Source organism: Mus caroli, unplaced genomic scaffold, assembly GCF_978045245.1.
Source record: "Mus caroli unplaced genomic scaffold, Mus_caroli_1 scaffold_8, whole genome shotgun sequence".
In the NCBI taxonomy this organism is placed as follows: Eukaryota; Metazoa; Chordata; class Mammalia; order Rodentia; family Muridae; genus Mus; species Mus caroli.
Window position 1 is genome coordinate 129,779,796 of NW_028227263.1, and position 13,976 is coordinate 129,793,771.

The 13,976-nt window shown below is 36.9% G+C and overlaps 1 pseudogene; it reads left to right on the forward strand.

Moving 5' to 3' along the window:
• The first annotated feature begins 1,511 nt into the window (after positions 1 to 1,511).
• Positions 1,512 to 13,976, forward strand: part of LOC147003516 (sulfotransferase 2A1-like) — a 34,672-nt pseudogene continuing 22,207 nt past the window's right edge.

Sequence of the window (13,976 nt, forward strand, 5' to 3'; positions counted from 1 at the left end):
TCTAAAGTAGTTAGTAGAATCTGAGAATTCCCCCCCAAAAAACATAAGTTCTTGATGGCCTTGGTTGCCTCCCAGATCTTGGAGATGCACTTCAGACACACAATTTGGAGGAACTGATCTAAAATAGTCTGGAAATCTCTTGCCAATGAAGTGGTTTCATAAAGTAAGACCTTGCTCACTATGCCAGGGAGAGGAACAATCACTCAAACTATGCAGGCATGAAGCCTGTGAGCCAGAAGAATGACTTGACTGGCAAGGCATCCAATGAAGCCAAAAAGTGGCACTTTTATCTTGGGCTGATCAAAGGCTATATAATTAGACCTTAAGCCTTTTCAAATAGAGGCGAGCCATGTCTGGTATTATAAACATAAAACCAGGTGGGAATGGAAAAAGCAAAACCCCATGAGTCTCATTACCAACAGTTCCCTAAACCAGTGTAATTTCCAGCTGTTTTCTAAGTACTTGACCTTATACCCACAGGTTAATGCAGTTCTCACCCATTGTCAAAGATACTTCTTTTTGCAACATGTGGTGACTCTGGCAAGGATCCACAATGGACCAAAATGTAGATAATAACATAAAGGTACACAACCCCAACTGATATATCTGAAATAAATCCCTACAACCTGAGTGGCTCACAGAAAAGGTCACAGAAGAGGATACACAGTTCCCCCAAAGGCCAAGGTTCCTGTTGATACAATATGTCTCTCTTAGACACAACAGGAAAATAGACACATGAACTTTTAACAGTATAGTTACCCAAACAAACCAGCGTAATGGCATTAGTAGGTATACTAAAGAAGCCAGGGGAAATTCTATATGATTTTACTATATAAGAAATATCTCATATCAGTTGTTGCTAAGATATGGAGAATAGGCTGTGTCTGAAGATGAAATCTCACATTGACTTTTCTAATCTTAACTGCACACCTCAAGATGCATCACATACAAGCTCAAATGCATGGACTAAGTAGGTTGACTATACATGTGTGTTTATATAAATAGCAGCAAATATTAAAGAAGAGATCAAAATTATGGGAAAAGGAGGGAAGGCTTTGAGGGGAAGAAGGGCAGTTAATGTACTATGAGTTTCTCAAAAGCAATCACTATTTAAAAAAAAAAGAAATTCCATAGAAAGGTTTTGTATGATCTCTTGTCATTTTTCTGTACATTCAAAATCATTCTGAAAGCTAAATTATATTACTAGACATTTTAAATTAACTTGCATTTCTATGTCCTATTGCATCTTACTGAGTCTCTGATTTGAGGTCATGAACTTGGTCTCACAAATTGCAGAATGTTATTTGTACAACTTTAAAATTGCTCAATATAGTAACCTTTGACTGTAGGTTACAATATTTATTTCTTCCTATAAGTAAATATTTCACAGCAAACAAGAGAATGTTAATGATTTTTACCTGCACTATAAATCTTACCTCTCAGCATTTGCTATAAGCTGAATAGGTGTGCTGGGCTTTAATCCTAACAGCACCTACAAGGAGCTATTCTTGATGTCAGACTATAATTGGTTTGAAGGGATACCTTTTCCTACCCTAGCATATCAAAGAGAAGTTTTGGAAGATATCCGTAATAAGTTTGTGGTGAAAGAAGAAGACTTGTTGATATTGACTTACCCCAAGTCAGGTAAGGATCATCAGTAAGACTAATTCTGAAGTGTATAAGGGAGGTTAGTACTTTGATCCTAATTCATTTTGTATGATGAGTAGAGTGTTCTATATATTAATGTGTAAAATGACTTGTGGGCATGGAGATTTGTGTGTGTTCCACTCTGTCTGACCTATGTGGGCAGAGGAGATTAGCTATGGCACCAGAACAATGATAGTGCGTGCTCCCTGAGGCAGAATATGCCATTGGTCCCTTTCTCTGGGGTATAGATATAAGAGTGAGAGCGGTGAGATTAAATACAAGAAATAACATTAAGAGATAAAGGCATGTATGTGAGGATATTTGGAGAAGAGGGCAGTTTTAAGTAAATTTACTATGGACCTTGTGCAGGACGTAGAAAGAATCTGAAAACTCAAGAAAGCATAAAGCAACATCATGGTAGTTCGGGGGTATGGATGATTGCTGTTTGGAAGAAGCACTGAACATTGAGTAAGTATTAGGTTTTTGACTTTGAAAGAAAAATGACACAGAAATTCCATAGGCAGTAGGAATACAGGAAAAAAGTACCAGACAATATCTCAGAGAAGGAAGCTAGAGAAACATCCACTGACAAATGAGCACATAAACACAAATCAAGGGTGTGTGATAAATATGCACAAGGGAATTGATTCACTTTAAAAAGAAGAAGTACTCAGTCATATATTGCAGCCTGGGAGCGTCTCAATAACAGTGAATTAAATTAAAGGAGGTAGTCTCAGAGGGCATGTGCTATGATTAAAACATTTTGAAATATTTGAGATACAAATTCATCCCACCAGAATGTAGAATGATGTTGGCCCAGAGCTGGAGGAGATATTCCATTGCCAGGTTGCTGTTTATTGAGTATAGGGACTCTGTTTTGCAAAATTAAGTCTAGAATATGATGAGTGAATATACTTTGCACCTATGTCACATGGACATTGTGAACACAAGTCTGTGTGCTTGAAATTGGGCAGCACTGTAAATTGTATGGGCATATATTCTACTTGAAGCTTTTTCACAAGTAATGTTGACATGAGTGACAGTCACTTTTCCTTTTCATTCAGGAACAAACTGGCTGATTGAGATTGTCTGCTTGATTCAGACCAAGGGAGATCCAAAGTGGATCCAAACTGTGCCCATTTGGGACTGCTCACCCTGGCTAGAGACTGATACAGGATATCCTGCATTAGTCAATAAGGAAGGACCATGACTCATATCCTCCCATCTTCCCATCCATCTCTTCCCCAAGTCTTTCTTCAGTTCCAAGGCCAAGGTCAGTGTCCAGTGGTTGAAATTTTCTTTGACTAAACACTCTGAACTTATTTTACCTGACAAGTCCTGAAGATCTTTCTGAAATGTGAAGATGGGATTCTCATGCACTAGGTGATGCTGATGTTTCCCCAACTCAGACTATATTAGATAGAGTACAAGGATGTGGACCAGCACACAGTGATCCTGGGCAGCTTTAAGAAATAAAGTGAAATATCACACTGAAATATTCATGAACTATATACAGGCCAAACAGAGTTCAAATTCTAATGTACAGATATAATTACTATATCATTGTCATCAAAGAGCCAATCTTACTTATAACATATACTCTAAGCCCTGTGGGTGAAACACCTAAGACACAATTGCTCATAGGGGAAACAAAATGACCAGGTATCAATGTTCAAAGATCAGTTATATATAAAGTGTCATCATGTGTCTAGCTGTCTATTAATATCAGTAGCCACAGGAATCTCCCATGAAATGGAAAGAGGATCAGTAGAAGGAATCAGAGATATCCACATACTGACCTATCACAGGTACTAGTTAGTAAGAAAGTTTTCTGTAAATCCCTCCATCCATTAAAGCTATAAATAGTTTATGCTGCAACTACAAAGACAAACTTAGAATAATCTCTCATTAAAATTGCACAATGAATTTGTGGCGACTCTTATATATGTGTGTGTCTTATCTGGATTTGGAAAATTTTGACAGGGGAAACTGAAGCTTAAAGAGATAAATTCTATATTTCTGGCAGAGCCTCTCAGAAGACAGCTCCTGACAGCATGCACTTCTTGGCATTGACAATAATGTCTTGGTTTGTTTACTGAATATGGGATGGATCCTCAGATGGAGCAGTATCTGTATTGTCTTTCCTTCAGTCTCTGCTCCACACTTTGTCTCCATGTTTCCTCCCATGAGTTTTTTGTCCACCCTTCTAAGAAGCATGGAAGTATCAACACTTTGGTCGTCCTTCTTCTAGAGCTTCATGTGGTCTGTGAATTATATTTTGGTTATTCTGAGCTACTAGGCTAATATCCACTTATCAGGTAATGCATATTATTTAGATACTTTTGTGATTGGGTTACATCACTCAAGATGATATTTTCTATTTCTATTAATTTTCCTATGAATTTCAAAGGTCATTGCATTTCAAAGGTTTTTGTTGATGAGTAGTATGCTATCTTGTAAATGTACCACATTTTCTGTATCCTTTCCTCTGTTGAAGGACATCTGATTCATTTCCAATTTCTGTCTCTTATAAATATGGATGCTATGAACATAGAGGAGCACATGTCCTTGTTATATGTTGTAGCATCTTTTGGGTATAAGCTTGGGAGAGGGTCCTCAGATAATACTTTGTACAATTTCCTTAGAAACTACCAGACTGATTTTCAGAGTGGTTATACCAGCTTGCAATCCCACCTGCAATGGAGGAGTGTTCCTCTTTTCCATTTGTCCTAATGACAGTGTTCATTGACTTACAGAAACTTTGCAATTTTATTAGGTCACATTTGTCAATTCTTGATCTTAGAGCATAAACCATTTCTGTTCTGTTCAGGAATTTTTCTTTTGTGTCCATATATTTAAGGTTCTTCCTCTATTTATCTTCTAAAAGTTTCAGTGTGTCTGATTTTATGTGGAAGTTCTTGATACACTTGGAGTTGAGCTGTGTAAAAGGAGATAAGAATGGGTTGATTTCCAGTGTTCTACATGTGGACAGCCAATTAAACAGGCATCATTTGTTGAAAATGCAAAATATCAACTGAACATAGGAGTGTGGGTTCAATTTTGGATTCTCAACTCTATTTCATTAATCTACCTGCATTTCATTGTACCAATAGCATACAATTTTTTAAATCAGTATTGCTCTATAATACAGCAAGAGATCAGGTATTGTGATTCACTCAGTAGTTCTTTTATTGTTGAGAATAATGTTTGCTATCCTTGGGAAGTAGGAGTGGATGGTTTGGTCAGAAAACACTTTCATTGAAGCAGGGGGAAGGAGATTGGATTGGGGGCTTCCAGGGAAGAGGTGGGAAGCTGAAAAAAGTGATAACATTTGAAATGTATATAAAAATATCCAATAAAATATTTAAAATTTCTAAAAAGACTTAGAGAGATGGCTCAGCTGTTAAGAGTTCTGGCTTCTCTTGCAAAGGACCTCGGTTCAATTCCCAACACACACATGGTGTCTCACAACTGTCTGCAACTCTAGTCACAGGGCATCCAACCACCTTTTCAGGTGGTTTTGGATTTCTGTCCACAAATAATGTACAAAAATGAATGTGTGCACTCAGACATGAATAAATCAATATTTTTTAAGTTAAAAAGATGAGATCTAGAAGTATTGGTACAAAATATGAAGTGCCTTTTATTAAAAATGATTACTTTGGGGGCTGGAGTTGTGGCTCCAGGATTAAGAGCAGTAACTGCTTTTCCAGAGGTACTGACATCAATTCTCAGCAACAACATGGTGACTCATGACCATATGTAATGGGATCCAATGCCTTTTGGTATGTTTGAATACAGCGACAGTGTACTCCTATATATAATATAAATCTTTTTTAAAAAGTAATGATTTCTTTTAATTTTTTTTCTTTTCGTTTATGTTTTGAAATTTTTATAATAAATTAGAATTATATACATCATTTTCCCCTACCATTTTCTCCCTCCAAAAACATTAATATATCACTTTTTTCTCTCTTTCAAATTTATGGTTTATTTTTTCATTAATTCGTGTTACATAAATATACATATACACATACACATACACATAACCATACATATACATATACATATACATATACATATACATATACATATACATATACCTATACATATACCTATACCTATACCTATACCTATACCTATACCTATACCTATACCTATACCTATACAAAATCATATACATATACATATACATATACATATACATATACATATACATATACATATATATTCCTAAATATATTTCTATGTTTATGTATTCCTATATAGACATATATTTACATGTTTCTAAAGTATACAGTATATATTCATATTTAAATAAATAATCAATATATTCCTAAATGAATCTGTATATCCCTAAATCCTTCAGTACATCTTTCTCAATCACTACAGCATTACTTGTATGTATATTTTACAGGCTTGCCATTTGGTATTAGATAACCAATTGTTATTGTAATCTAGAACTGTCTAATCAGCCCGGTTTTTTTACACTGTTAATGAACTAGTCATTTTGTTGTTCCATTTTTACAAATCATATAAAATTAGAAAAGGGGAATTATGACTATAGATTTTTTCACTTGTGTATATGTTTTGCCCACATGAAAATAACAAATGTTTTTAAAAACCATTAGATATTAGAAAATTTCATGGAACTTAAGAGAGTTAAAATGTGAGGAATAACTATTGACCTTCATTTACATCTTTATCCATTCAAGGCAATCTATCTCATCAGAAATCCCAGAGATATTCTTGTGTCTGGTTACTTTTTCTATGGTAACACAAACCTTGTGAAGAATCCAGGGTCACTCGGAACTTATTTTGAATGGTTCCTCAAAGGAAATGGTGAGTAATCTGTAAAATATAGGAGGTGGGAGAAACTCAGAGACATTTATTTCATTAATTAACTTATTAATTAATGATTTATTTATTCATATTACATATACTATTAATTAATTAATTAATTAATATCACAATATTCAGGACCCCTCTCCTCTTAATGATCCCTACTTGCAGCTCCTATCCCCATCCTCTTTTCTTCTGAGAAGGGATAGGTGTCCCTAGGGTACCTCCTTACCATGACACATCAATTCTCCCCAGGACTTAGTGTGTCTTCTCCCACTGAGACAAGACAAGGCAGCCCAGATAGAGGAATAGGATCCACAGACAGGAAACATGTTCATGGAGAGCCCCAGCTCCAGTTGTTGAGAGACCTGCTCAAAGACTAAGTTGCAAATCTGCTACATATGTGCAGGGCCCCAAGGTCTAGCTCTTGATCGCTTTTTGTTTGGTGGTTCGGTTTCTGAGAGTGTTAAAATGTCCAGGTTGGTTGACTCTTCAGGTCTTGATCTGGGGTTCTTAACACCTTTGGGTCCCTCAATCCTTTCCCCAACTTTTCCAAAAGACTTCCACAGCTCTAACTAATGTTTGGGTGTGGACATATACAATCTCTTTTACTCAGCTGCTGGGTGGAGCCTCTCAGAGTACAGTTATTCTGGGCTCTTGTAGGCATGCATATCAGAGTATCAGTAATAATGTCATGGATTGTTTATTGCCCATGGTGTGTGTCTCAATTTTTTGCCAGTCATTGATTTCCCATTCTTTCCATCTCTGCTCCATCTTTCTTTCTGGACATCTTGTAGTTAGGACACATTTGGGCCCAAAGGTTTTCTGAATGGGTTGCTATTCTTATCCCTCCACTGGGAATCCTACCTGCCTACAGGAGGTGGCATTTCAGGCTCCATGTCACTTACTGTTAAGAGTTTCAGATAGAGTCACCACCATAGAGACTTTGGAATCTCCCCAGTTCCAGGGCTCAGAGGTTTTTTTTTAAAGACAAAGTGAGAGATAGCTTAGGTTGGCCTTGAATTCTCTATATTGCTTGGGATGACCTTGAAGTGTGGTTCCTTCTTCTGCTACCTCTCAAGATCTAAGACTAAAAACACCTACTGTATATTCTATTTAATTGGTGCTGGGGCTCAAACCCACAATTTCATGTATGATACCTAACTTGCCTGCATCTCTAGACCTTTAATATTCTGTAGGTTCCATTTTATCTCTATACATTCAACAAGTCTATGGGCCCAGGAGTCATCATCATTTGAACACTGATTGTGAAGTATTTCTGTTCTCACATGCCACTACAGTGCAGGATACAGTCACAGATTGCCCCATGTCATAATATTTAAGCATCATTTGGAGTATCTAGTCTTTACAGACCTAATCTTGATATTGACATTGGTCATCATTTTATTAAGAAGTGGCCCACATAGGCCCCCAAATTTCAACACTTGGTTCCCAATTGGTGGCACTTTTTCAGTATGTTTATGAGGCACAGCCTGGTTGGCGAAAGTATTCCATTCAAGGAGGGCTTTTAGATAATAAACAAACCAATTCCAGTACACTCCATTTGATTCCTGCATGCAGTTGAGAAAATGAAATCCCAGATTTCACTTCCTATCGTTCTACCTGACACAAACAAGCTCTCTCTTCCTTAAATTGCCTTTTATCATGGTGGTTTATCACAGAACAGAAAAATAACAAATGCTGCTTACTTCCTACCATGCTTCTCATTTGTCTATTTTCTTAGTCTTTTTGTAATGGCTTCTTATACATCTTATAAATTAGCATGATCATCCAGCATTTTTTTAAAAGACATCTTTCTATATATTGTAAAACCTAATCTCCTATTTGTCTCTAAAATATTTTCAGAGGTGGGGTGGTGGATTCTTGATACACTGTTTTGATTTATATTCTTATTGAAATATATTAATCACATATAATAAAGTGTTTTATTTTTGTGTTTCCATACATGTATACAGGGATTTTGATCTCAGTGACAGCCCACTTACCATTCTTGCCTTTTCTCCATTCTAGCTGATTTTAATTCTTTTTCCAACTACCCCTTTCTTATTTTTTACATCTCTTATGATATATTTTCTTTATGTACATTTCAAATGTCATCCTCTTTCCTAATTTCCCCTCTGAAAATCACATATACCCACCATGATCTCCCTGCACCCCAACCCACAGAATCCCATTCCAGGTCCTGGCATTTCACTATATTGGGGCATAGAGCCTTCACAGGACCAAGGGCCTCTCCTCCCATTGATGATCAACTAGGCCATTCTCTGCTACATATACAGGTAAAGCCACAAATTCCACTATCTGTTTTCTTTGATTGTTGGTATAGTTTGAAGGAATGCTGGGGGTATTGGTTAGTGCATATTAATGTTCCTCCTATGGGGCTTCAGACCCTTACAGCCCCCTGAGGACTTTCTCTATCTCCTTCATTGTGGAACTTGTGCTCAGTCCAATGGATGGATGACTGTGAGCATCCACTTCTGATTTTGCCAGGAACTGGAAGACCCCTCAGGAGACAGCTATATCAGGCTCCTCTCCGCAAGCTCTTGTTGGCATCTGAAGTAGTGTCTGGTTTTGGTGGTGGTTTATGGAATGGATCCCCAAGTGGGGCAGTCTCTGCATGGTCATTCCTTCAGCCTCCACTCCGAAATTTGTCTATGTAACTCCTTATATGGGTATTTTGTTACTCATTCTAAAAAGAATTATGAGACTCTGAGCTAATGTCCACTTACCAGTGAGTTCATATCATGTGTGTTCTTTGTGATTGGGTTAACTCACTCAAGATGATATCCTCCAGATCCATCCATTTGTATAGGAATTTTATAAATGTATTGTATTTTTTCAATATTTATTATATATTTTCTTCAATTACATTCCAAATACTATCCTGAAAGTCCCCTATACCCTCCCCCCTGCACTGCTCACCTACAAAGTCACTCCCACTTCTTGGCCCTGACGTTCCCCTGTACTGGGACATATAAACTTTATAAGACCAAGGGGCCTCCCTTCCCAATGATGGCTAACTAGACAATCTTCTGCTACATATGCACCTAGAGACTTGAGCTCTGTGGGTACTGGTTAGTTCATATTGTTGTTCCACCTATAGGGTTGCAGACTCCTTCAGCTACTTGGGTACTTTCTCTGTCTCCTCCATTGGGAGTCCTGTGTTCCATCCAATATATGAATGTGAGCATCCACTTCTGTATTTGCCAGGCACTGACATCACAAGAGACAGCTAGATCAGGGTCCTTTCAGCAAAATCTTGCTGGGATATGCAAAAGTGTTTATGTTTGGTGGTTGATTATGGAATGGATCCCTGCATGGGGCAGTCTCTGTACAGTCCATCCTTTGGTCTCACCTCCAAACTTTGTCTCTGTAACTCCTTCCATGGGTGTTTTGTTCCCTATTCTAAGGATGAATGAAGTATCCACGCTTTGGTCTTCCTTCTTCTTGGTTTTCTTGTGTTTTGAAAATTGTATCTTCAGTATTCTGAGATTCTGGGCTAAAATCCATTGATCAGTGAGTGCAAATCAAGTGAGTTCTTTTTTGATTGGGTTACCTCACTAAGGATGATATTGTCCATTTACATCCATTTGCCTAAGTATTTCATAAATTCATTGTTTTTAATTGCTGAAGTGTACTCCATTGTGTAAATGACCACATTTTCTGTATCCATTCCTCTGTTGAGGGACAAATGGGTTCTTTCCAGCTTCTGGCTAATATAAGTAAGGCTGCGATGAACATGTGAGCATGTGTCCTTATTACCAGTTGGAACATTTTGGTATATGCCTAGGAGAGGTATTGCTGGATCTTCTGGAAATATTATGTCCAATTTTCATAGGCATCATCAGACTGATTTCCAGAATGGTGTAAAAACTTGCAATCCCACCAAGTAATGGAGGAGTAATTCTCTTTCTCCACATCCTCGAAAGCATCTACTGCCACATGGATTTTTGATATTAGCCATTCTGACTGGTGTAAGGTGTAATCTCAGGGTTGTTTTAATTTGCATTTGACTTAGGATTAAGAATGTTGAACATTTTTTTCAATTATTTCTCAACCTTTTGGTATTACTCAGTTGAGAATTCTTAATTTTAGCTCTGTACCCCATTTTTAATGGGGTTGTTTGATTTTTTTGGAGTCCAGCTTTTCAATCTCTTTGTATAAATTGGATATTAGTCCTCTATCAGATTTAGGATTGGTTAAAAAAGAAAAAAAAAAAAACAAAAAAAACCTTTCCCAATCTGTTGGTGGCTTTTTTGTCTTATTGACAATGTCTTTTGCCTTACAGAAGCTTTGCAATTTTATGAGGTCCCATTAGTTAATTTTTGAACTTAATGCACAGGCCATTGCTATTCTGTTCAGAAATTTTTCACTTGTGCCCATATCTTCAAGGCTTTCCCCACTTTCTCCTCTATAAATTTCAGTGTCTCTGGTTTTATGTGGAGTTCTTTGATCCGCTTAGACTGGAGTTTTATACAAGTAGATAAGAATGTATCAGTTCGCATTCTTCTACATGATAACTGCCCGTTGTGCCAGCACCATTTGTTGAAAATGCTGTCTTTTTTCCACTGGATGGTTTTAGCTCCCTTGTCAGAGATCAAGTGACCATAGGTGTGTGGGTTCATTTCTGGGTCTTCAATTCTATTCCATTGATCTACCTTTCTGTTGCTGTACCAGTACCATGTACTTTTTTATCACAATTGATCTGTAGTACAGCTTGAAGTCAGGCATGCTGATTCTACCAGAGGTTCTTTTATTGTTGAGAATAGTTTTTGCTATCCTAGGTTTTTTACTATTCTAGATGAATTTGCAAATTGCCCTTTCTAACTCAGTGAAGAATTGAGTTGGAATTTTGATGCGGATTGCATTGAATCTGTAGATTGCTTTCAGCATAATAGCCATTTTTACTATATCAATACTGCCAATCCATGAGCATGGGAGATCTTTCCATCTTCTGAGATCTTCTTCAATTTATTTCTTCAGAGACTTGAAGTTCTTATCATATAGATCTTTCACTTCCTTAGTTAGGGTCACACCAATATATTTTATATTATTTGTTACTATTTTGAAGGGTGTTTTCTCCCTAATTTCTTTCTCATCCTGTTTATCCTTTGTGTAGAGAGTTAATTTTATATACAGCTACTGCACTGAAGCTGTTTATCAGCTTTAGGAATTCTCTGGTGAAACTTTTAGGGTCACTTATATATACTACCATATCATCTGTAAATAATGGTATTTTGACTTCTTCTTCTCCAATTTGTATCCCCCTTATCTCCTTTTGTTGTAAATTGCTCTGGCTAGTACTTCAAGTACTATATTGAATAGGTAGGGATAGAGTGGACAGCCTTGTCTAGTCCCTAATTTTAGTGGGATTGCTTCCAGCTTCTTTCCATTTTGTTTGATGTTGGCTATTGCTTTGCTGTATATTTCTTTTATTATGTCTAGTTATGGGCCTTGAATTCCTGATCTTTCCATGACTTTTATCATGAATGGGTGATGGATTTTTCAAATACTTTCTCAGCATTAAACAAAATGATCATGTGGTTTTTGTCTTTGAGTTTGTTTATATAGTGGATTACATTGACGGATTTCTGAATATTTAACCATCCCTGTATCCCTGGGATGAAGCCTCCATGATCATGATGGATGATCGTTTTGATATGTTCTTGGATTCTGTTTGGGAGGATTTTATTGAGTATTTTTGCATTGATATTCATAAGGGAAATTGGTCTGAAGTCCTTTTTCTTTGTTGGGTCTTTATGTGGTTTAGGTATCAGAGCAATTGTGGCTTCGTATAGTGAATTGGATAGACTACCTTCTGTGTCTATTTTGTTGAATAGTTTGAGAAGCACTGAAATTAAGTCTTCTTTGAAAGTCTGATAGAACTCTGCATTAAACCCATCTGTTCCTGGGCTTTTTTTGGTTGGGAGACTATTGATGACTGCTTCTATTACTTTAGGGGAAATGTGACTTTTTAGGTCATTAATCTGAACCTGATTTAACTTTGGTACCTGGTATATATCTAGGAAATTGTCCATTTCATCCAGGTTTTACAGTTTTGTTGAGTATAGCCTTTTGTAGTAGGATCTGATGATGTTTTAGATTTTCTCATGTTCTATTGTTATGTCTCCGTATTTATTTCTGATTTTGTTAATCAGGATACTGTCCCTGTGCCCTCTAGTGAGTCTGGGTAAGAGTTTATCTATTTTGTTGATTTTCTCAAAGTACCTGCTCCTGGTTTCGTTGATTCTTTGAATACTTCCTTTTGTTTCCACTTGGTTGATTTCAGCCATAATTTGATTATTTCCTGCTATCTACTCCTCTTGGGTGAATTTCCTTCCTTTCCTTCTAGAGCTCCTAGGTGTGCTGTCATGCTGCAACTGTATGCTCTCTATAGTTTCTTTTTGGAGTCACTCAGGCCTATGAATTTTTCTCTTAGGACTGCCTTCATTGTGTCCCATAAGGATGGAAAAGTTGTGGCTTCAATTTCATTAAACTCTAAAAAGTCTTTCTTTCTTTATTTCATCCTTGACCAAGGTATCAATGAGTAGAGTGTTGTTCAGTTTCCACATGAGTATTGGCTTTCCATTATTTATGCTGTTTTTGAAGATTAGCCTTAGTCCATTTTTATGTGATAGGGTGCATGGGATAATTTCAATATTTTTGTATCTGTTGAGGCCTGTTTTGTCCCTGATTATATGGTCAATTTTGGAGGAGGTACCATGAGGTGCTGAGAAGAGGGTATATCTTTTTGTTTTATGATAAAATGTTATATATATATATTTTTTTTTCAGAATTTCTGTTAGTTTCCATGTGTCTCTGATTTGTTTCTGTTTCCAGGATCTATCCATTGATGAGAGTGGTGTGTTGAAGTCTCCCACAGTTAGTGTGTGAGGTGAAATGTGTGCTTTGAGCTTTACTAAAGTTTCTTTAATGAATGTCTGCCCTTGCATTTGTAGCATAGGTATTCAGGATTGAGAGTTAATCTTGGTAGAATTTAACTTTGATGTGTATGAAGTGCCCCTCCTTGTCTTTTTTGATAACTTTGGTTTGGAAGTCGATTTTATTCGATATTAGAATAGCTACTCCAAATTGTTTCTTCGGACCATTTGCTGGGAAAAATTTTCCCAGCCTCTTCCTCTGACATAGTATCTGCCTTTTTCCCTGAGGTGGGTTTTCTCTAAGCTGCAAAATGTTGGGTCCTTTAAAGGCCTGGATTCATTGAAAAATATTGTGTGAGTTTGGTTTTTTCATGGAATAATTTGGTTTCTCCATCTATGTTATTGAGAGTTTTGTTGGGTATAGTAGCCTGGGCTGGCATTTGTGTTCTGTTACGGTCTGTATAATATCTTTCCAGGATCTTCTGGATTTATTAGTCTCTGCTGAGAAGTCTGGTGTGATTCTAATAGGTCTGCCTTTATATGTTACTTGACCTTTTCCCCTTACTGCTTTTAATATTCTATCTT